The sequence below is a fragment of the Tachypleus tridentatus genome, chromosome 12 (assembly GCF_004210375.1).
Source record: "Tachypleus tridentatus isolate NWPU-2018 chromosome 12, ASM421037v1, whole genome shotgun sequence".
Lineage (NCBI taxonomy): Eukaryota > Metazoa > Arthropoda > Merostomata > Xiphosura > Limulidae > Tachypleus > Tachypleus tridentatus.
Window position 1 is genome coordinate 37,495,826 of NC_134836.1, and position 21,743 is coordinate 37,517,568.

The 21,743-nt window shown below is 33.4% G+C and overlaps 1 protein-coding gene across 3 annotated transcripts in view; it reads right to left on the reverse strand.

The window, feature by feature from the left end:
• LOC143235864 (organic cation transporter protein-like) overlaps positions 1-21,743 on the reverse strand; it is an 86,308-nt gene that overhangs the window by 35,298 nt on the left and 29,267 nt on the right. The gene's annotated exons all lie outside the window — the stretch shown is intronic.

Here is a 21,743-nt window from a genome sequence, read left to right on the forward strand (position 1 = left end):
TCAGGAGACAAAAAAACAAACACACACACAAGAAATTTAATCTAAATACCCAAGAAAATGTATGTGTAGAACTTGAACATTTATTCAATGGGGTGTTTACAAAAGTTATTTCCAGAAATAACTTAATTTTAGTAGTTTCTAATGGTTCTATTATATATAATTATTATTTTTGGCTTAAACAGATGCTTAAAGAAGTAAGGCTAAAATTATATTAAATATAATAAAATTATTAGAAATTGCTAAAGTGTTTTGAATAAAGATATAGGGCCCGGCATGGCCAAGTATGCTTAAAGGTCGCACCAAACTTGCTCGCTCTTTCAGCTATGGGGGCGTTATAATGTTACAGTCAATCCAACTATTCGCTCGTAAAAGAGTAGCTCAAGAGTTGGCGGTGTTTAGTGATGACTAGCTGCCTTCCCTCTAGTCTTACACTGCTGAAATAGGGACTGCTAACGCAGATAGCCTCCGTGTAGCTTTGCGCGAAATTCAAAAAACAAACAAACAAACAATAAAGATTTAGATTTTGGTGGTACGGAAGTAAAAATATGAAAATTAATTTAGTAAATAACACCACTGTGCAATATGCAAATTGTATAAATATATTTACTTAAGTATATAAATAAAATTTCCTGTTATTTTCTCGTCTGTTGAAAACAGTGGAACATATTCCTTCGAAACACATAGAGTTTCTTAGTTTTATATTACTTTTAACTTTATACAATGAAGCATTTTTAAAACGTTGAAGTCGTCAATTGATTTTATTGAATGCGTGCGCAATAAATGTCAATCGAATATTTTGTTCAAAGATGTATGGATAATAATAGAAAAGAAATTATGACTTTATTAAATATATTTCTGGTTAAGTCTCATTTGGAGTATTGAGTTCACTCTTAGGTTTCTTAGAAGAAAATAGAATTATTGGAAAGAGTTCAAAGTAGAGCAATAATGTTATGGAATGAGATGGAGTTTTAGTATATCAGTACAACTTAAGAAGTTTGTTTATCAATGAGATGGAGTTTTAGTATATCAGTACAACTTAAGAAGTTGTTTTATCAATGAGATGGAGTTTTAGTATATCAGTACAACTTAGGAAGTTGTTTTATCAATGAGATGGAGTTTTAGTATATCAGTACAACTTAAGAAGTTGTTTTATCAATGAGATGGAGTTTTAGTATATCAGTACAACTTAAGAAGTTGTTTTATAAATGAGATGGAGTTTTAGTATACCAGTACAACTTAAGAAGTTGTTTTATCAATGAGATGGAGTTTTAGTATATCAGTAGAACTTAAGAAGTTGTTTTATAAATGAGATGGAGTTTTAGTATATCAGTACAACTTAAGAAGTTGTTTTATCTTGAAAAAGAAAGAGCTAGAAAGGATCTGACTGGAGTGTTCAAGATTATTAAAGGAACTAATAGGATCATTGTATAATTTATATTCGTATTTGATGGTAAAATAGTGAAACAAGGAGCATAGTACACATTTTGGCAGAACAAAGGTATCTTTAGTTTAGAAAGTTTTACTCTTTGAACAGGGTGCTGGCCTACGGAATGGGCAACTTTCAGGAGTGGTGAATACAGTTAATGAAATTTAAGAGAAAATTCGATAAATTTCTAAATAATCAGGGTTGCATTTGAGGTTCGTTTTGGTGCACGAGACATTTTTATTTTGAAACGTAAAGTGTTAAATTTTCCTGTTTGTTTGAAGTTAAGTATCAAGCAGCACAACTGATTATCTGTGATCTGCTCACCACAGATATCGAAATCTGGATTCTAACGTTGTAAGTACGCAGACATACCGCTGTGCTATTTAATAGTTAATAATAAATGACCTTCACCAATTATGAATCTATTAAAGAAGTAAAAGTAAGATAAATGGTATTAGAGAATTGAAAGAAGTATGTTTGTTTAAGTTCTCGTGAAAAGTCACACAAGAGTTATTTGCAATTTCTGAGCTTGATATGGTAAGATGGAAGAAAGGCAACTAATCAACAGCACTTACCATCAACCCTTAGGGCACTCTTGTTAAATTAAACAATGGGACCTGACCATTATTGTTTTAGAATATTATCGAAGGAAAATAAATAAAATACACTCTCCGTACTTTCAGGCCGTAGGTAAGTTATAGGGGTGACAGTCACATCACACTGTTTGTTTAGATATGAATAGTCCAAGAACTGGTATTAGTTGCTTTGACCAACTGCCTTCCCTCTCTTCTGTAATGAAGTGACGGATAGCTTTTACAGCACTTGTGAAGTTTTACGCGAATAACAAAAAAGTAATGTGTTAATTGCTAAAGTATTTTTAGTACACCTATAATCGTTTTATGAATATATATGTATTTGTAATAAGGTCTTATTGTTATTGGTTTTATTAGTATAAACCGTCTGTAATCTGAATTTGTTTTATGAAAATTAACAGTTTCATTTAATACCATCTCCCAGTGGATCAACGATAAGCTGACAGAATTACAACACAAGACTTCGTGGTTCTGTTCTCAGAAACTGATAAAATACAGATAACGTATTCTCTAGTTTTGCTTTGAAACAAAATCAGCAATTCCAGTTAATAACTGGTAAAGTTAAAAATAACTTTTTCTAATGATGAAACATTTCGTCACTGTTAACTTTTCTTAATATCTTTTATATTTCATTCTTCATTATTTAAAATAATACGATGACATACAAAGGTGTAAAAATAATCATAAGCGTTTTTGTAATATTTCATTAGCTTATAACACTTTTGTCCTGGAATTTAAACAGACGTACAACTGACAAAATATTCTTAAATTTTTTCACCTTATATCGCTTTCGACGAAAAACGTTTCTTAAGCTTTCACTAATAATGCTTTGAAGAATAAACCAAACAGTAATAAAAGTTATTAAAACGTTTACAGCATCAACTAAAGTGCTACCTTCAAATAGTCGTAAAGATGATATTTTTTAACAAACTTATCCGTCTTACTAGTAATTTCAGCTCAGTATTAAAATCTTAGATCTGATTATGAGGCTATATAAGTTCCATCATATGAAACTTTTAACTATAAAAGTAACGGATCAATTTTACCAATAAATCAAGCTTATAAAGTTAAAAACGTAATATGTTATGTTTTGCAGAAACTTCCCCGAAAAGTGAGTCTGATAAACACATATATAACCTTTAGCAGTTTATATGTTGTGTATGATACTTCTGCGTAGTAAAACAAACTTACAGTTGTCCCGAATACTCCCCCTAGACAAGACGTAACCAAGTGTTATCGCAATTGCTTCCAATACGTTCTAAGTAAAGACTGCAGGACTAGACTTTAGGGACTATCTTTATTATTACTTTGCTACTTCAAAATAACATTTTGTCAGCATTGATTATTTAAAAGTAAATGTGAAATGTTCTTCTCAAAACCAATTTAAAACAACCACCGTTTAGTTGCAGTTGTATATAGTTGAAATTTTGGACGAGTCATTAAGTTTTGATTTCCGTGCATAGAATTATCTATGTATAAAGATCATGGCTGCTTAAGTCACTGTACGTTATATCCTGTTTTATCAGCGCTATTAATGACAGATATGGTATCAATTTAAACGCTAAGCAAACAAACAAAAACAATATTTATGAATAGCCAGAAGACTAAAAAAAATATTTTAATGCTTTGATATCTTTTTCACATCATTTTTATCTTCGTACTAAAGATAATATCCAGATGCAAAATAAAAGAATACTGTAAGATAAATGCATTTACAGGCCCTGTTACATTGGTTAGTTAGTTGTTTGATAATGCAATACCACAAGAAACCGAGTTTTTATTGCCCAATCAAGAAGTTTCCTCCTCAGCTTAATGAAGCTTCAACTCACTATTCGATCTACATACATGTATTGCTTCTAGAGCACCAGTGATGAGAAAGAAAAAAAAAACACTTCTTGCTTGATCTTATGTCCTCATGTGACGAAGCTAAAGGAACTCTTTCCTTCCTGAAATTAAAAAAAAAAACCAACACTGCCCATTTTTGAACCTCCAAACAAGGAAAACGTCTAGCTGATTCACGTAGATAAACAACTTTCCGTTGTAAGAATAGTTTCTGTTAATGACTAGAATCATCAACTGAAATCCGCTCTAAATTTCTTTCATATTTAAATTATGAAGTCCTAAGCCAACTTTCCTTTTTTTCTCTTATACGATTACTGAGTGATAAAAACTAACGATTCTATATCAATAACATTTTAAACAGAAAAGTTTATTTTTTTGTTCTTGTTGTTGTCGTAACAGTTTTGACCAAACATTGTTTTTTATTGTTTTTTATTTGAGTCAGTTATAAACGGTGTGAATTTTTTATTGAAAGATAAACCGATTACAAATCAACTAGATACTTGATGATGTTGCACTTAAAGGCACAGATACAGTAAATGCAGTGAAAAAATGTTGAGTTTAAAATTAATTTTAAGGAATAATACAAAAATATCTCAGATTGTCTAGTGGACAGTTACTTTTTCATGAATTATAAGACGGCTATTAAAAAAGAAACTAATGAATACAAACTGAATTTAAATAGAAGGAAACACATGAAAAACTATACTTAAGACTCAATCAAGGATAACTTGTTATTCGTATTGAAACGGTTAAAATGCTAAAACACGACTGTACTTCAAAAGTATGTATTTATTCACTTAAAAAACACAAATACGTTTGTGAAAAAATCAAACATTTTTTTACAATTCACCTTTTCAGTATAGCTGACCGGTCAGAAATTTGAATCACAAGGGTCTGGAAGTGTCTCTGATAGTTATGTAGCAGTCATTTGTGCATAATGTACGACAATAGGCAGTTTTCGTGATGGGGCCCAGCTGTTTAATTTAGTTGCAAAACTACGTCATAGGCTACCAGCGTTTGGTTCACCACAGGGAATCGAACTCTGAACGGTCTTAACCAAGTAAAACCAGCTGAAAAGGCGAATATGTTTAGTGTGACGGGAATTCGAATACGTACACTGGGATTGTAAGTCGAGTGCCTTAACCACCTGGCCATACCGGGGTGTTATTATTGAATATTATCAATAATAGCAGTAAGTCTGCTCAAACTTACAATGGTCGGTGCTTTTTAAAAGTTTAGTTTCCTAGTGACAATACCGTGTCTGTATTCAGCTGGTTAGAAACATTAAGTAGCCATCAAATTTGATCTAGATGCTACAGGCAAGAGCAAGAAACAAACTAGTTTTACTTTGATAATTTTGCTTTTCTGAAGTAAGAAGTTTTATCTCAACCACGAGGAAACGCATCAGTGATTTTCTTATTTGGCTCCTTGACATATAAATTATTCAGCATTAGACGTTAGTATTTCTACGAGGACATTAGGTATCTTTCACAGTCAAAAGTGAGCTTGTAAATCACGAGAGGCCAGACAAGAATAGAGCTAGTTAGCTTTACCTTCAAGAGAAGTGTATATGTATATCAACATAGAATTAATTCGCTCCTCATGAACGTGGATAAAATATTCAGTTATATGCCAGATAGAAGACTCAGTATTGTTTGAAAGTTTGCATGTAAATCACTATTTGTAATAACTTCTAAAATAAAATTAAAACTTCCAACTATTTTATATCGTAATACGTAACATCTGTAACATGATAAATCAGAGATTCTTCAGAGATAATGTATAGTACATAACAATCTAATCAGAGGGTTCGGCTACTTCAGCTGCACCGATTACTAACAGGTGCATGAGTCAAGTATACAGCCATGCAATCTCCATAGACAAACACTGGCAGTAGATTGGATCGTACTGAAGAGCCAGTGACTTTCAACGTGGTTCTGTCATAGGATTCTGCCTCTCAAACAAGTTAGTTCGTCACATTTCTGACCTGCTAGAGCTGCTCCGTTCAACTGTAAGTGCTGTTAGTGTGAAGTGGAAACGTTTAGGAGCAACAATAGCTCAGTCACAAAGAATGGGACCGTCAAGTGCTGATGCGCGTAACGCGTAAAAATCGTCTGTCCACAGTTGCAACACTCACTCTCGAGTTCCAAACTGCCTTTGGAAACAACGTAAGCATAATAACTGTTCGTCGGGAGCTTTATGAAATGGGTTTCTAAGCCTAAGATCACCATGCGCAATGCCAGCTATCGGTCCGAGTGGTGTAAAGTACACCGCCATTGGACTCTGAAGCAGTGAAAACGTGTTCTCTGGAGTGATGAATCACGCTTTACTATCTGGCAATCTGACGGACGAATCTGGGTTTAGTGAATGCTAGGAGAACGCCACCTGCCTGAATGCATAGTGTCAACTGTAAAGTTTTCTAGAGGAGAAATAATGGCCTGGGGCTGTTTTTCATGGTTTGGGCTAGGCTATTTATCTCTTTAGTTCCAGTGAAGAGAAATCTTAATGCTACAGCATACAATGACATTCTAGAGAATTGTGTGCTTCCAACTTTGTGGGAAAAGTTTGAGGAAGGCCCTTTTTTGTTTCAGCATGACAATGCCCCCATGCACAAAGCCAGGTCCATAAAAATATGGTTTGCCGAGGTTGGTATGGAAGAGCTTGACTGTACTGCACAGAGCCCTGACCTCAACCCCATCAAACACGTTTGGGATGAATTGAACTCCGACCGCGAGCCAGGCCTTCTCATTCCACCTCACTAATGCACTTGTGGCTGAATATGAGAGAATCCCCACAGCCATGTTCCAAAATCTAGTGAAAAGCCTTCCCAGAAGAGTGGAGGCTGTTATAGCAGCAAATGGGGCAAGTCCATATTAATGATTATGGTTTTGGAATGACATGTTCAACAAACACATATGGGCGTGATGGTCAGGAGTCTAGATACTTTTGGCAATGTAGTTAGCTATGTGTGAGTAGGCACGTCGTTTTCAACAGTTAAAGTTAAAACGTAAATAATGTGGCCTTAAAAAAGTTCTAAAGAATCTCTAAAGCAAAGATCATTGTTTGTAAGAATTAGTTGATTGGTTGTTCTTATTTAAGCACAAAGCTACATGAAACGCTACATTTGCTATGTCCATCACAGGTATCGAAACTCGGTTCTTAGTATTGTAAGTTTGCAGGCACACCACTGTGCCACTTCGAGGCTGCAAGAACCAGAATAAGTTTCGCTGAAAGGGCGAGCATGTTTGGTGCGACGGGGATTCGAACCCGAGACCCTCAGTTTACGAGTCGAATGCCTTAACCCATCTGGTCATGCCAAGCCCACTGGTATGTGAAGGAATATCTTTCAATTTTGTATTGCCTTTGAATATCTGTTACAGGATTCTGTTTAAATATATAAAAATAAAATTAATGTATTCAACCTTGGTTTAATATTTATTCATTATTTGATATGTTTAGGCTATAAAATTACCTTACCTTTAGCAGAAATGTTTGCAGTATATTTTGTGCAAATATTTTAAACCTGAATAACATTTTGAAACGGCGATAGTCGATCCACTTTTCTGCGTTAAATGCAGGTAAAATATATTTCGAGCGATATGGTGATGTTACACAAATAAAGGAAAGCTGATCTAATCAAATATTTGATGTTGTGATTACTGGCTTGAAAAGTTTGCAGTTACTGATATTATGGAACACTTTGATTCATGGTTCACATTATCCATACTTAAGCGCATGATATATAATTCAAGAACATCGCAAAATACATGAATAAATTGGAAATGATGTTATTCCTTCCTAAAACCTAATTTAAATATCATGTTTTTTGTTCTATAACGTTCAGCTTATAAAGGTTAGCCAAACAAAATAAATAAGCCTAATTTCGTTTATTGAATTTCTTAAGGACTTTATACTTTCTCATAAAATAATTTGTTAAGGTCTCTACTCTTGCTTATAAAATAATTGTTAGCTGTCCTCACTTTTTCTGTAAAATTATCTCAAGTGATATTTTCACAATCAATATAGATGGAAACTAGAGTTTGAGAGTTTCTTTAAATCCCTTAAAGTTTGACGATGTTTGTGAAACTTTATTTTTAGAGTGGTTAAAAAACGAAATGACTTTTTGTACTATTCTAATAAGATGAATAATTTGTTAGCACAATAGACTGCCCTAGTATGCAGATTTTATTTGCAATTATTATGTCTGATATTAGAAGTTTTAAGTTTTCCTTGATAGGTCTTCACAGAAATTGCAACATGGACGATTTTTTTTAAGAAGCTGAAAAAACCTGTTTGTGAAGTAATGGAAAAATAAGTGTAATTAATAAACATTGTTATAAATATAAAACCATTAAATACTTTCTTAGAAAATTACCCATTTAAGCAACTGCTGTTTCCTTTGTGCTGAGTAATATTAAATTTTCATAAACTCAAGCTACCTGCTTGGATCAAAACTAATAATCAACACGATAACGAATGTAACTAATTAAATATACTTCTCTTAAGTTCCTTCTCTTAAGGACTAGAATGCATTCTTTCACCACTTGGATACTTGCGCTGTTAATTATATTTTCGGTCAATGATATTTCAAAAGGTTAGTCAACTTAGAAGATTTAGGTTATTCTTAAATCAATATGCTAAACTATAAATGAGTGACAATATGTGTAATTAAAGCATGGTAATAAAAAGTCACAAAACTATACATACAGTAAATACCGTTAACCATATTAACGTTAAAGAAGAAATAGAGTATACTTGATCAGAATAACCAAAAAAATAAAAAAACTAAACGGGTACCACGCGCTATTTTGAAAAAAGAAATGTTGATGCATAACTGGTTCAAATTTTCAAAGTTCATTTGTATTCAATGATATGTGAAAAAACAGCCTTTCACCAACAACCCTAAAAGCAAAAGTACTTTATTATATTTTAAATATTTTAAAATCTCGAATGAATCTTTTCTCATCTTCTCTCATTTCACTCCAACGACAAAACTGAGCCAGTTTATCTGAACAACAATGTTGTATAATTATAGTTAAAAATCATGTTTAATGAAGCAATAATTGTGTCTAATAAAACTTTACAGAATATTACTGAAGATATACCAAATTCAAATATTCATGAAATGTTTTATGTTGTTTAGCATCAAACATGAAAACGTGAAAACTACTAATTAAAACACAGAAGTGGCTGAAAGAAACATAAAGTTGTAGAGATATGTTTTATAGAGAAAAAAACTAACTTGCCTTGATAAAACTGAATAACATGTTTTGAAGGAAAAAAACCTTTTATTTATGCTCTTAGGGGTATTCACATAAGAGCATAGGTGATGCTACTACTAAAACGTAATGAATAACGCAAAAACACATATAGTGCTTGACATATCACTCCCCAATGTTCAATAGGACGAATAGAACGTTTTTTTAGTGTAGCTCCAACATACAGACCAGAGATAATTTCCATATAATCTCACTCGCTCTTGTGACTATTGGTTATCTGCCATATTACTGATAAAAAACAGGGATAAATAAAATACACTGTAAGTTATATAAATTAAAAACTAATAATACCAGGGGCTTAGGATTGTGTATATAGCTTGACAGTAAAAGTTTTGAAAACTATAATGACGAGAGAACGACAGAATAGTTTAATCATTCTTACATCTCTATAAATGTTCACTTTTTAAGTCACTGTTGTAGCTTATTAAAGTTTAAAGGCTAATTTCCTAATATATATAGACTTGGTGAAATGTATGCATACTATCTTACTTTAATGTTATTGTCTACGAACATGAAGTAGTTATTTATTAAATGTTGAGTAGTGCGTGAAGAAGGTAACGTACAATAGAACAAACGTGTACGGATTGTTACTCTGGTCTTTATAACTTGGTTTGAACGTTTGTTCCGCAAAACACACATAAAAGGATTTGTTTCTGACATAATCTGTTTTGAAACAAATAAACACTTTGTTCAGGAATTTTCTTTGTATTTGGTGTTGCTTCAGGCTTCGTCACGAGCCAGAAATAATAGGGCGTCAAATTGTTCGACTGTTCAAAAGAACTATGAAGCATATGGACATTGGCAGAACAGTAAGGTACCCTAGTGTTCTTTATCAAGTATTTTGAAACGTCACAGGATTACAAGAAACATTGTTCCAGGAAAGTCTCCTGATAGACAACAAAAATACTGCCTAGGATGACTGTGTTTAGATCAGATTAACACGTCTATGTTGAAAGAAGTCTTACAACACATAGAATGACACGAATAGATTTTTTCCAGCGTATTCAGAGAAACAATGAATAGAAGACTGACAAACGTTAACATTCACTGGGTTACTTGGGCAATATATCGTACCAACTTCCAGTTTGAACACTGGCAACATGTAATGTTTTCAGATGAGTCCTGTTTCTGACTTGTTAAAGTTAGTGGTAGGTTTCCGGTTCGTCGTTTACTTGAAAAAATAGATGAGGGAAACTATTTTTTCCACAGATAACACCCAGAAGGTGGTTCAGTACATGTTTGGACAGCTATTCATCATCGTAAGAAAAAATGTGCTATTCATATATTCCAGGAAAATGCCAGTGGTGCCACTTACAAATAAAACATGAAGACGGTATTTCTACCATATGCTAGGTCAAATCTTTGGAAACAACTTTGTGTTTCAGGATGGCAGTGCCACTAACCACAGTGAGCTCAGTGTACAGAATTATATGGATCAGGAAAACGTTAGAAGAATAGCAGAAACATCTTCAGATTGTAATTCCATGGAGAACTGTTAGGCAGAACTAAGTCAAAAAATTGTTAACCATCATCCTAAACCATTTACTGTAAGTGAGTTACAGCGTTTTTCAGTCACAAGTTACTATAAAATCACAGGTGGATTACATCAATAACATTTTTGAGAAGGTGCCACTTTGCCTTTTGGAGATTATTAAAGATCGAGAGAACAAACCAATTATATAGTATTTCATTGGACTGACAAAGGTTAAATAATATTTATAATTAGACATACTAATTCTTTTTATAATAATATTATTATGAGTATTAATTATATAATTAAAATTACGTATTTTATTATATCTTTCATTATTCTAATTTATCTATTATATTTATTATAATAATTATAACCTGTCTATTATTATTAAAAAATAATTTGTTCTTTCTGCTTAACTTGCGCTCGCTTGATCACTTATATTCAAATTTTACACATCAAAATCCTCGAGTTTTCGACAAACTACGCGAGTGGCGGCACTCTAAGGTAACAACATTCACTTAAGGTAACGAGAAACAATATTAGTAAAACCAGATAACAATGTACTTCCAAACATAACGTTTGACGTGTACAGAATTACCTAACGAAAATGTTCGTAGCTATCGCCTTTAAAATAGTGACTTCTATTTCTCGTTATGAAAAGTAAATTACACTTTAAATCTGCAAATAAACTAAATAATAATACGTACTTTAAACAGTCTTGTACAACCAACAGTCCGATAAATATTTTTGGCTGTTCTGATAAATCGTTCGCGATGTTCATAGAACCCATCTCTTTATACAAGTTACATCTGTAGATATTTAATATAACATGCTTTTCCAAGTTTGACAGTGTTATGTATATTTGCAATGTTATGTATTATAATTTATCTCATACAGTCTTCAATCTATGTTACGTATACCAGGTATTGAGGTATCAAGTAGCCGGGAATTTTAATTTTAATTTAGAAGCTCATTAAATCTTAATATGTATTATATTATATTAATATTAATATAAGATTGATACACACAATTTTTTCTTCATACAAATATATTTTAATATACAAATAAAAATTATACAATTCATAATAACGGTTTTTACTAATAGTTATTACAAATCATTTTTTATATACACCAGTTTTACAAAGTTACAAACAATACTGCATCTTATCTCTGGTCTAGAACTGAATATTTTAACAACGATTTTTGAAATTATTGATATGGGGTTCCTGCTATTCCATCTTATAGTAAATATAAAGGACAATGTACACTATAATTTAATTTTTAACAAACATAAACAGTAATTTTCAGTATTTGTAATATAGTTGACCGTCACGCAACATTTTGGTTCTTGCTACCGTGTGGTATAAATACAGTTTTATAAGTTAACGTGTGACTTATTCTTTAATCGAACCATGTTAACCAGCTTTATTTTTGGCCAACTGTTACATTGTACATTTGTTTGTTTTATCATACTTCAGTTAATGTAGATATTTTAATTGTTAATAGCTTGTTGTGTGCTATGTCAAACTATAGTCCAAAAGTTTCTTCATTTACTAATAACAGAGATAATACATGCATTTATGGCAAAGTTACTAAGAATATCTGCCACCGTCCACCGTCTATAATTTTGAACAACTAACTACAGGGATAGCAACCGGTCAACAGCGCCGTACGCCATCCACACTAAGAGACAGACCGTCACTTTTATAACGTACCTACAGTTTAAAGTAAGGCGTAGTTTGTTGTATCGCACGGATTTCAATCCAGTACAAAAGGTTCAAAATATAGAGCTCTACAATAGGATATAATGTGTTTTTTTCATGTTACTGATATTATGATACTTTACTCATTCAAAAACTTCGGTTTCATAATTAGGATTTCGGCGAATATTTTTTTAAAAGCTTAACAGAAAAAGAGTACCTTCATCTTAACAAAGCAGTATGACATTGAGAAACATTTGAGTTTTGTAAAGGCTACGAAGAAAGTAAGATGCTGCAGTCTGATACAGAAACTACTTAATACACCATGAAAAAATCATATATCTCCAAATTAAACTAAATAATCAGCATATTCATACTATATTATTCAATGTTTATCAAAAATCATTTTTTGTTTAATTGAAAAGGTATTTTAGAACGTTTAATGTATTCAGTATTTAATTGTGATAAATGATAATTTAAAATAAAATGTTAAAAAAGTCTAGCAAGGGTAGTAACAGTAAATATTTTTACCTCTATAAACCATAATGTGGAAACCAGAAATCATAAAATCTTTTTTTTGTGTAAAGTCGCTTCCTGCATTATAATTTCTATTAAAATTGGAAATTATAATTAACACAGTTTAACATGTTAAAAATAAAACGCTATAAAAGAAAAAATACTTCTTTGTTTTTAAATTTCGCGCAAATCTACTCGAAGATTATCTGCGTTAGCCGCCCCTAATTTAGCAGTGTAAGACAAGAGAGAAGGCAGCTAGTCATTACAACCCATCGCCAACTCTTGGGCTTCTCTTTTACCAACGAATGGTGGGATTAACCATCACATTATAACGCCCCCACGGTTGGGAGGACGAGCATGTTTTGTGCGACCGGCATTCGAACCCGCGACCCTCGGATTACGAGTCGAACGCCTTAACACGTTTGGCCATACCGGGCCCCTTACTTGTTTGAAAGTATTAATGTCTGTCTTGTCAATAGATTTGTTTTCTAAAAGTTATTCTTCACTGAGAAGTAAACGTGCATTTTATCAATTATTAATAAGTATTCAAAACATTGCTTAATCTCAGTTATTTTAAATACCCAGTACTTATGAAAATAAAGGTGGTACTGAATTAATGGTACTAAATATTATGTTACAACTAAAAACATGAAGACTGAAAATGACTGCTGTTGATAGTATTTTCAATTAACTGAAAGTAATTCCCTGTAGAACTTATGTGCCAAACCTTCTCTTTACAAAAGGTAGCATAAAAATAAAACTTAGGCCTAATTAATTGATATTTATAACTTGTTTGCAAATGTTTTTATCCTTTGTGATATGCAAATAATAGTTATATTTATCAAATTGTATAAAATAATACAATGTATAAGTTATGTGGATTACATCGGTGAGAAAACAGAAATAGTGTACAAGTATTTTTTGATATTTTCTTAAGAACAAAAGAGGAAGAGAGGGAGAGAAATAGGTAATATTTGAAAACTATTTTTGTAATAACTTGATTTTGTTGATGGTTCCTAAATTTGTTCTTGATGACAAGAAAACCACCTGAAATAAAAATGTATCTCTGAACGACTGTTGTGGGTATTAACACTTTCATTGATAAGGAGAGAACAACAAAATAAGCACGTGCTTATTTTGCTTAGTTAGGGCACCAAGGGAAAGAGGGCATCACAGAGTTTTCCCCCAGCTATCATGCCCTTAACTCTTTCGCTGCCACACTCAACTTTAGTAGATTATTTTGTAATTGTTCTTATCTACCGAGTTAGAATTTACTCTGCATTGTTAAAAAAACGTTTTCTTTGGCTCGGTGAGTAGCTGAAGCTTCGAGAAACTACTAAACTGTGTATCAGAAGTAAGAGGTAGTTGATTTGTGAAAGATTCCTCTAAAGAGCAGTACAAAGTGTTGATAAAACTTCAGGTAAAGGATGATCGTATGTTATGATATCTGACCTTGAAGGTGAAATATTTTTCTCAATCATTCCTTCTGTTGTGGCTATTTATAATAAATTATAGGCAGTGGAACTGTTTTGTTTTATCTTTTACTGCTTTATTCAGTCACATCTACAGAAAAATAAGAGTATAATACCTCAGAACCATAAGTCAAACGAAATTGTGACAGATGTGTACAGAGAGGTGGCTTGTTTTATGTTTTTTTCGGCTTCTGTTTTCGTACGTTGAATTTTGGTTATTGTCTTGTTTGTTTAGGTTTTATTTGCGTTAGTATTGCATTATTCATGTGTTTTGTAATATTTTTATGAGTGTGTTTCTCGCTGAAGCTTTTGTGAGCCGTAATTTTTTGGCTGCAAACAACTTGCCGTAAAAAAAGCCTTCTTTATGTGTTGATATGTATTTTAAAATTTATCACACCAAGAAAACATTTAGAAATGAATGCCTCTGTAGCAATGTCACCGTTCATAATTACATGTAACCTGTTCGAGTATTTGGGCATGTATGTATTCCCTTGTGATTATGTATTAATATAAACAGATCTAAAGCTGAGATTTACTTTGGGAATAAATACAAGGATGCCCGGTCTTGAATGTGATTTTAGACTGGGCAGCCTTGTTTTTATTCCCATTTATAAATAGTCAACAAAATGTTATCAAACATGCAATTTTTAGACCCAAAAAATGGAGTTCACAATTATATTCTCCTTACTTCTTCCTTTATCTTATCCTGACGTCATAATGCCCCGACCTGGCCCTCTAGTTATTTTTTTATGAGACGAACGAACAGTCTGTGACAGAAACACGGAGACAACGAAGACAAATTTCAAGTGTAATTCAACCATTTTGCGGCTATAAATTCAGATTAGTATGATTTCTATTACATTTCTGAAAAGCTGGGAAAACTGTTGACTGATTGGAGCAGTGTAAAAGCGAAAATTCATCCTTTTAGGTCAAATTGCGTTGGACTTCGATAGGTACGATAATGTGATTCTTTACGTTGTTACATGTATGTATACACAAAACACTACACTACTAGTAGTAATGCAGTACTGTGGCACCGTGGTCATACAATGATACTGTAAAGAACTGACAAATCAACAAAATCAGTTTAGGATTGTCTGAAAAATTGCATGAATTGAACAAGGTAATGCGAGCAATGTTAGTACTTAGTACTAGGCTTAACGTTAGTGGCCTGACTTGCAATTTTAGTCCTAAATACTGTAACTAGTTTAGTTCAAGTACGCTGGAAACGCCACTGTAGCCGCCTGGAATAATGAAGTGGACTATTCCCAATTTAAGGCCGTCGTTTTGAACTTGCCTTCGCATCCAGGCATGAAGATAAAGTTTCAGACATATGCCTATTTTCTTGATGTATGCTCATCCAAAGTCCCCAGGTCAAAACTGTGCTCAGAGTTAAGGTTACAACTCATTCTTCAGATATTTGATTAGGATTAAGGTACTCTAGCCTAAGCCTAACCCAGTATTTAGTAGTTCAATGTGCAGTACAGTTTACAATTAATTATATGTTATGTATGTGTACCAGTACAGAACGATCACTATGTTATAGGCAGCTACAATATGTGTTGTTGATTACAAATTGTTTTGGAATACTTTTTGACTCACAATGGATCTGCATATTACCATTGATGTTGCTTCTTGCATACAGCTACCATAACAACAACCTTAATGAAACTTTTGCGATGACTGAAAACTAATTCTCCTAAATTAGATTGAAGCCAGTCTAGAATGGTTTTCAACCAATCAGAATGCAACAAATTAATAAAGGTATTTATGAATTCATGTTTATGTGCTGATGGAGTTAGGTCGTAGGATAACTTTCTGACAATCTTTGTCGAAATCTAAACCTAGAGTTTAGAATGTTTGATTGTCTCACCAACGTCTTTCTTTGTGAATTTCTGTGTTTTTCTGACCATTTAACTATATATGATCCACATTTTTTTGTGTTTTCTTATTTTTGTTTTTGTATTTTTCAGACTGCAAGATGAAACGGGTTCAATTAAGTGGTTGCACAAAAAAGAAAACTGGCAAAAAAGAACCAACAAAAGGCTTTGGATTTAGTGACCAAGACTGGAAAGCTGACTAATCTTTTCGCTCAACTTACACAACATGATCTTCCAAATCAAAACTCATCTCTGTCATCAGAAGTTACTTGTACTGCATCTGACTGTAACAAGATTGAAGTTGAACCAAGCTCCACACCTATAAGTACCACTTTGTCCACTTCAAGGTCAGAACATCATGATAAGGTTGAGGTGTCACAGGCTGGCTCAACTGGCACAAGTCTCACAACTGATCTCACTTTGTCTGTAAATTCTCCTGATATCTGTAGTGTCAATGTTGATGCAAGTTGCTATACAAGACAGTCTGAAGTTGAAGTAATTACTGAAAATGAAAATATACCGGACCATGATAAAATTCTTCAGTCTACAAAAGATGAAGAAACTAAAGCAAAAAATCCAGAGTTGTGGCTTGATTTCTCTGCTGCTGATGTGACTTTTTGGATTGCTTGTGGGCCCACTGACTGCCAACACCACAATGGGCCATTTGGCAAATCTTGCCGGACTTTCAATAGTGGCAAGCCAACGAAATACTATTCGCAAAAACTTTTCTTTGAGGTAAAAGCCAATGTGGAGCAATACAATAGAGAGTGGTTATTGTATTCATCATCAACAGGATCAGTTTACTGCTTTGTTTGTAAATGTTTTGCCCCTAAGTTTTTCTTGCGTTTTGTTGAAAGAGAAGGGTTCAGTGACTAGCGAAATAATATTGTAATTGATCATCATGAAAGAAGCACTACTCACCGAGACTGTATGCTAACATACTTAACTCGCAAACAAGGGTTTATTCGTACTTTAGCTGAACGTGGCCTGGCTCTTCGAGGAACAGATGAAAAATTTGGTTCACTGCAGAATGGGATTTTTTAGGGCTGCTTGAGCTCATAAATCAGTTTGATCCATTTTTAGTAAGGCACATTTCGAAATATGGGAATTCTAGAAAAGGAAATTCTTCTTACTTGTTCAAAACCACCTGCGAAGAACCCATTGAACCAATGGCTCAGAAGGTTCAAACGTTCATTGTTTTGTAATTCTTCTGGTTATTTAAGCTTGTCAGTTGACTCGACGCCAGTTCTATAACATATAGATCAGTTAAGTGTTATGCTTCGATACTTAAAAATGAACAGCTTACTAAACGCTTTTTAACCTTTCTGAAACTGAAAAGCCATACCGGTGAGGAAATGGCAAAACAGGCATTGCAGTACTTACGTGAAGTTTGCAAACTTAATTTTTCAAAATATAGGAGTCAGTCTTATGACAATGCTACTAACATGTCTGAACATTATAAGGGGATGCAGCAAAATATGTTAGAAGAAAATACGTTTGCCATATATGTGCCCTGTGCAGCCCATTCACTAAATCTGTTAGACCGAAGTGCTGTTGACTGCTGTCAAGTGGCAATTAAATTTTTCTTCAAAATGCATTTGCTCTATATATTTTTTCAGCCTCAACCAGCCGGTGGAAAATTCGTAAGGCTTGTTTTAGAAATGAAAGTGTGTTAAAATCCTTCTCTGATACAAGATGGGAGGCACACTCCATGGCAACAACAGCAATTTTGAAGTTTTTCTTCAAGATTTTAAAAGCTTTAGAATGTCTAGTTGAAGACCAGTCACAGAAGGGAGACACTAGAAGAGAAGCAGACAATATTATAAATAAGATGCAAGAGCTAGAATTTGTTTTTATGTCAATCATGTGGGATGAGATTTTGCAAAAGTTTCATAAAGCAAGTCAAGTTCTGCAAAATGAAGATGTGAACTTAAAATCACGTGTAGATCTTTACGGGTCATTAGCTGATTAACTACGCACTTTAAGAGATGACTTTAAAAGATTTAAAGCAGTTGCATGTGCTGATTACAATGCTGCTCAAACTTGCAAACGTGTCAGAAAGAAGGTACTCAATGACGGAGATGCACAAGAAGTAAATCTAAATGTCAAAGATAAATTTCGTATCACCACCTTCTATACAATTGTTGACAAATTAGACACCCGGATGAGAAGAAGAGGAGAGGTGTACAAAGAAATAGCAAGCAGATTTTTTATCCTAAGTGATGTGTCAAATGATGTCACTTCATCTGCTGAAACTGAAAGGTACTCTCAGTGTTCCCAAAAGCTAATTGATCCTTACCCAGAGTACTTGGACACTAATCTCTCTGCCGAGCTTCAGCAGTTTCACTCATATGTGCGCCATACGTTCAGTGCAACAAAAACTAAAAACCAGATTCAGTCGAACTAAACTTTATAAAATAATTTCAGAAGACAAAATTGAGTGTGCGTTTCCAAACGTAAACATCGCATTGCGTATATTTTTAACATTAATGGTCACAAACTTCGCACGTGAGCGTTCATTTTCTCAACTCAAATATATTAAAAATCCCAACAGAACAACTATGCGACAAGACAGACTGGATGTCTTGTTTCTGTTAAGTACAGAAGCAGATTTGTCACGTCAAATTAGTTTTGAGGACTTGATCAAAGACTTTGCAATTAAAAAAATCTAGAATAAAACATTTTAAAATTTAAATAAATATTAAGGTATAAGTAAATAATTTGCTTACAGAGTTATAAGTTCAAAGTGAGAAATTTTTGAACATCAGAATGAGAATTGTTAACTCAGAGTGAAAAAGGCCCGGTATGGCCAGGTGGGTTAAGGCGTGCGACTCATAATCTGAAGGTTGCGGGTTCGCATCCCCGTCGCGCCAAATATGCTCGCCCTTTCAGCCGTGGAGGCGTTATAATATGACGGTCAATCCATCCCACTATTCGTTGGTAAAAGAGTAGCCCAAGAGTTGGCGGTGGGTGGTGATGACTAGCTGCCTTTCCTCTAGTCTTACACTGCTAAATTAGGGACGGCTAGCACAGATGGCCCTCGAGTAGCTTTGTGCGAAATTCAAAAACAAACAAACTTAGAGTGAAAACAAATATATAGTAAAAATAATTATCATTAATCAAATAAGTGATTTCCCTCATCATTTCTAAATAAAAAGCTTTAGTCATTACTTGATTTTGATCCATATCCAGCCTGTTAAGTAGATAAGATAAAAAAGTTTTATTTTAACATAGTTATGAGGTCTGACCTGTAAGAAAGCTGAAGAAGGGTTATGAATTTTCAAACTTTTATTTCACTTTCAGCACTTATTGAGTCTTAATGTCTTGTCAGATAAGCAATGGAGGGGCCGAAGGGGGTATCACTATTGGGCTGTGCTTAAGGCATTAGTTGCCCTTAATCCAGCCCTGACCAAAGATAACAAAGCACACAGTTATAACGCTTCCATAATAATTATAGAGTAGAGAGCTTCGTATATGGAAACACGAGTGTACTCATTTATCGTAGGTGGCGTAAAAGTGGCAAGATACAGTGTTGAACGTAAATATATGAAACACTTCAATCTGTGTTTCTTTCTTATAGTAAAGCCACCTCTGGCTATCTGCTGTGTCCACTAAGGGTAATGGAATGCTTGATTTTAGCGTTGTAAATCCGAAGACTTACTGCTGTACCAGCGGGAAACCAAATGAAAATTAACAGTAATAAAAATAAAATGAGGATATATATAACACACGATCATCAAAGTAACGGTTAAAACACTTCAATTACAAGTTTGAATTATTCCAGCCAGAACGAGTATTAAAATTTATTTTCTCTAGCTGAACTGTCAGAAAATTAGCTCACAAGAACTCGTAAGAATTTCTTTTCCACATGACTCTTGTAAAGCAGTCACACGAACACGAAGTAAAATAAAACGTAAAGACAGGAAGAGCTACTCGAATGAAAGATAATAAAGAATAAGTTGACACAACTAAATGAAAACGTTTTATAGTTTATATTGAGCGAAGTTTTCCAGTCTAATTCCATCGTAACACGGCCTTTACTGTTTGATGCAGACGGCTACTCGAAACGTCGCACAAATTAAACAAGAATAAGTTTCACTTAGGCGTGTCAACTTAATCTGTATTATCTTTTATCCAAACAGAATACAATACAACTGTTCTATGAAACAACAGAGGGAGTAGATGAACCAGCCCTACTACAAAAACACCTAAGGCTGGATAAAGTACATAATCTTACTTGATTTAGAATATTTCAAATCAGAAACTTTAAATTAAAGTATTTAAGACTTTATATATAATAAATATTCGCTAAAAGAGAGTGGGATGTGTGACATGTTTGGATGTTTTAAGAATAAAATCGTCATGCTCATATTGTACATAATTTTAAGAGCTTGGGTGTGAAAAATATTTATAATTATGTCAACCATGCTATACTTGTTAGCTTCAATACCGAAGTGGTCGTTCTGCATTTATTATACGACATACGTGTTTATCAACAAATGTGGTAGTTTTACAGCTATAATGTGATAAAGCATTGACTCTATACTCTTTATTTATTATGGCATTGCTTAGAGATCTTCATTTCATTGGGTGAGAAAATTGGATCGATGCATTTTCTTTTTACTTGTAATGATTACGTGAACACACACACAGATATATATAATATCAAACATTTTGTAGAATTGGAATCTTTAACTGGTTTTTTATGCACACATGAGCTAAATATTCAAGTAAAAACACCTAGAGATCAGGTATAGCAAGTCATAATTTGAAAAAAACTAATCAGAGGGAAACTTTCAAATTTTATTTTTAGTCAAACATAAAGTCACACAATGGGCTATATGTCATGCCCATCACTGGTATCGAAAGGCGTGTTTTAGGGAACAACCCTTCAGACTTGCCATTAAATAAATAGCAGGCTCAGAGAGAGAAGGCCAACCAGTAATATCTGCGCCACATAGGATTTAATTGTTTGTTTTTGAATTTCGCGCAAAGCTACACGAGGGCTATTTGCGCTAGCCGTCCCTAATTTAGCAGTGCAAGATTAGGGGAAAGGCAACCAGTAATAATCACCCACCGCCAACTCTTGGGCTACTCTTTTACCAACGAATAGTGGGATTGACCTACATTATAACGCCCCTCAGCTGAAAGGGCGAGCATGTATGGTGCGACAAAGATTCGAACTGGCTTTCACACTAAATTGAGTTTGGCCCTTACCTATTAAATAATCTATACATAGCACTTCAATATTAAATAATCTATACATAGCACTTCAATATTAACTAATCTATACATAGCACTTCAATATTAAATAATCTATACATAGCACTTCAATATTAAATAATCTATACATAGCACTTCAATATTAAATAATCTATACATAGCACTTCAATGACAAACAAACATTTATTTTTTTACTTTTCAAAAGTGGAATTACATATGATTAGGTACGGAAACTCAAAATGTTTTTAAATATTAGACATTGCGGAAAACGTAAAACATAAAAAAACTAGTTAATAACAAATGTTTACGTTAAGAAAATTTTTTTAGGCTTTACTTTA